The sequence below is a fragment of the Microtus pennsylvanicus genome, chromosome 8 (assembly GCF_037038515.1).
Source record: "Microtus pennsylvanicus isolate mMicPen1 chromosome 8, mMicPen1.hap1, whole genome shotgun sequence".
NCBI classification, from domain to species: Eukaryota; Metazoa; Chordata; class Mammalia; order Rodentia; family Cricetidae; genus Microtus; species Microtus pennsylvanicus.
This window is the reverse complement of record NC_134586.1, coordinates 51,768,646-51,773,048: the sequence shown is the minus strand read 5'-3', so window position 1 is coordinate 51,773,048 and position 4,403 is coordinate 51,768,646.

Below are 4,403 nucleotides of genomic sequence, written 5' to 3'. Positions count from 1 at the left end.
CCTCCAGCCAGGCCCAGGTCTTCTTCCAAACACAGGGGAGCTGAGTTCTGACTGCTAGGACCTATGGACATTATCCCTAGGGACTAGTCAGAATCCTGGATACGGAGCCTGGACATCTTGTATATTGATGAGTTCAGTGTGTGGGGAAGGTTAGTAAGACTTCCCTCGGTTAAATCCTGTGCCAACTCCTGGGGCAGGTAGGGCGGGGGGCTTCTCTGCAGATCCGCAGGCTGGAATCGTTCAGTCTAGACCAGAGTTTGCAAACTGGAGGCCCACCCACAGGCTGGATCGGGCCAGCAGATGTGTTTTGTTTGGCCCACACGGGGTTTTTAAAAAATCGGCTTACTTGCCAACATTCATTAATGGGAATATACTACACAAAAATCTGGGGATCTGGCTTCTTTGGGAAAACAGGACTATCTAGCCACTCTCAGTCTGCATTCCTTCTAGAACAACAACAGGCTGGAGAGGAGCCACCAGCCCTGTGAGTACAGTCTGTGTTGTCTGGCTCACCATGGCCGGCACAGCTCCCTCCTGTCCCCTGGGGGCCAGGCTTGCCTGCCTCATGGACCTTCCTAGACCAGGTACTTCTGACTGTGGGGAGAAGGATAGGGAAAGTGCGGTACCGGGCTCCTTAACTGTCCTCACAGGACAAGGTGGCCACCAACCCACAGCTGTGCGGGTCCTCAGAGAGATAAGGAAGGCAGTATTCAGTGTGTGCATGAATGTATACAGGCCCGCGCCTAAGACAGGACAGTGGTGCTGAGCACACGAGGGTGGGTGGTTTTCAAGCCTATCTTTACCTCCCTGGCTTTATTCAACTTCAGGCTTGGGCTTGCTTGCAGAGGAAAACAGTTCCACCTCCGGACTATCCACCCACTCACTGCATGCTACACATTTACCGATCATCGGTGCCTTGGGCCGGGTCACATTGCCAGGCCAGATGGCCCCACACCTGTCTTCCTGGGGGCGTTATTTCTCAACCCGTGGTTCAGGTTCACACACCTCCTGGCGGATTCCTGGGCTCCACCCACATGAACTGAACCTGGATTTCTGAAGGCAGGGCCAGGCATCCACACTGGCGCACCCAGTGAGGTTATTACAACAGAGGCAACAGACCACAGCTTTCGGTGGGTCTTTTCGTACATCAACGCAGACCCGATGGAGCTAGGGTAGAGTCGTTCCACTTCACAACGAAGTACGATGTGTTCCAGAGAGGTTAAGAAACCTGCCAAGGGTCACACAGCCTGTAAGAACCAGAGTTTGAGATTTTGTTCATTTGTTCTAGTTGTTAAATCACTGCCCCAAGTGATAGAGAGTCAGGCAGATTCATGGTTCTCCAAGCCACTCTGGTTGGGGTGGGGGGTGGGGGCACTCTGTCAGCTGCAATAGAGCCAGACAAAAACTTCTTACCAAAATCTATGATACCATGTCATTGGGTAACAGAAAGTACCTTATATTGCAGGAGTGGCGGTTCACATGGGCAATCACAGCACCCAAGAGGCGGGGGGCATGAGAATCACTGTAAGTTTTAGGCCAATTTACATATGGAGTTCCAGTACAGCCTGGGCTACAGAGTGAGAACCTGTCTCAAACAAACAACAAACACCAAAAACAAAAAGTATCTGCTAGTTTCTCATTCTCCCCCCCACCCCTAACTTTTCTGCTGTCTTCTGATCCCCATGTAAGAACTTGGCACATATGCCGCTCCCTTTCTGGGCACCCTTTCCTCCTTCAAACCTTTTACAATGGTTTCACTTTTTCGTTTATTGTGTGTTTGTGTGTGTGTGTGTGCAGGCACTCTCACCATGACACACCCTTCATGGCACACACCTGTGGCGTTCAGAGGACAACGTGTGCAAATTCTCTCTGCTGTGTGAGTCCTCCAGACTGAGCTCAGGGTCGTCATGCTTGGCACCTTGGCAGTGACTTTATCTGCAGCTGGGCCTCCTTCGCTGGCCTTCCCCTCCATTTTTAAGAGACGGTTTTTCTGCATAGACTAGGCTAGTCTCCCTAGATCTTCCTTCTTTCTTTACTAATTAAAATTCTTATTTGCTATTGCTGGTATTACAGGCATGCACCACCATGTCTGGGTAACCTGTCTTTGTATCTGGAAGGGCAGTAAAATCAACCACGGACCGTATATGAACTAGCGGGCATGGCTGTGTTTATGGACAGTGCCAGGTTGTATTTCCTACTTGTTCTATGTGTCACAGAATGTTTTCATCTTAGGGCTCGGAATATAACTGGGTTGACAGAGTGCTTGCCAGGCGTGCCTGAAGCCCTGGGTTCAATCCCCAGCACTGCAATCAGGGCTTTAATTCCTCTTACGTCAGGGTATGACTTCTCACAGACTTATCAGTGCTATTCGGTATTTTTAAAATTTCTGTAAGACCTGCTCAGTGCTTACACCCCCCCCCCCCAAAATATAGTGCTTTTCTTGATAGCATTCTGGTGGAAACAGTAGAGGTGCTGCCACGCTAGATTTAAAATGATATTTGTTGCACAAGTTTTTCATATCTAATATCTGGTGCTACAAAACCTCAGAGCAGAGCAGACGAAACCCAATTTAGTGCCAGGCTCTGTGTTTCTGTTATTGCAGACTTGGATTTTGATTGACTCAATATGCTATTAGGCTGTGTTGAAGAGTGGTGGGGACAGGTTTAGTGCAACCCACTGTAGTTAGTGAGATTTCATTTGTATTTAAATAAATAAAGCTTGCCTGGAGTTCAGAGAGTAAAACAGCCGCGCTGGTCAGCCTTACAGACCAGGCAGTGGTGACACACACCTTTAATTCAAGTAGCCATAGTAGTTTGCCATAGATACTGGGCGGTAGTGGTGCGCGCACCTTTAATTCCAGAACTAGAGAGGAATATAAAATGGGAGGAGACAGTTCTCAGACACAGTCTCATTCTGAGATTCCTGGAGACAGGATTGCTATTTTGGACTGAGGTAGAGGTAAGAGCCAGTGACTGACTGTTTTTCTTTTCTGACTTTCAGATTGAACCCCAACTTCTGTTTTTCAGTTTTAATTAATCGTGCTACAGCCTGCCACCTACTGATGCTGGAATCGAACAAAGGTGCCTTATCGAATCCAATCAGAAAAATTGGCTCAACACATCTCTAAGCTATTACCAGAAACTTTCATCATAAGTACTATATATAGAGTCAAGTTCATGGTCTATCTTCTAAGGACCATTGTCATCTATTTTAAAAACATATATCTTCAAAAATCTCCCCTGTTGGCTAAATTAAAAGATAACAGGACTAGAGAGATAGCTCAGGAGTTAAGAACACTCATTTTCTTGTATGGAGCAAGACTTGATGTCAGACCCTAAGTGAACTTAGGGAGACTGCTAAGTGAACAAAACCATTCTGGTAATTGCTTCTGCCATGGTCTTACAGAACACCCAACAGCAGCAGCAATCAAGAAAGATGTAACTTATTTTGACTCACAGTGTAGAAGAGTTGTTAAACTCTTAATTGTGGGGAAGCATGGTGGTGGGACCTTGTGGGAATCTCCACATCTTGGATCGGGAAGCAGAGAGCTGGGACCAGAACCAGAAGTGGATATCACCTTCAATGCCCCTCACCACTGCCCGTGACCCACTTGTGCTAGGCTAGCCACAGTCCAAAAGATTCCACAACACTGGCCCATGGAGTGTATTCTACCTCTGAACCAGAGAACTTAGACCTCACAGCCTTAGGATAAGAGTCAGGTATACACCTAAGCACCTAGAAAGTGATTTTTTTCCCCATATTTGGAGGTGACCTTGAATCCTTAGGCATATCTATATCTTTTTGTGTGGATACCTGTACACATATGTACACATGTATGTGGAGCCTGGAGGGGCAACATTAGTGTCTTCCTTATTCCTACCATTTTCTACTGGATTTTTTGAGACAAGATTTTTAATCCACACTGTACCTAGAGTCTCTGATTCTGTTAGGCTGACGGACCAGCAAGTACCAGGACCTTCCTGTCTCTACTTCCCCAGAAGTGAAATTAGAACTGCATATCACAGCATCTGGCTTTTATTATTATTATTAGCTTATTTTTGAAATTATAATTACATCATTTCTCCCTGCTTCCCTTTCCCCTCTTTGACTCCTCTCATCCATTCCCCTCCCCACTCTCTTTCAAATTCACAGCCTCATTTTAAATAATTGTTGTTGTTATGTGTGTATTGTTATACATATGAATGCAAACTGCTCAATCTTCATAATGTTACTTGTATATATATATTGTGTGTGTGTGTTTTCAGGGATGACCATTTGGTGTTACATAACAAATGGGTGTGCTCTTCCCTGGGGAAGACCATTTCTCCCACTCTCAGCGCTCCTCAGCTACCTGCAGCTCTTTGTCTAAGGTTGAGGCCTCATGCGCTTCCCCTTTTCACATT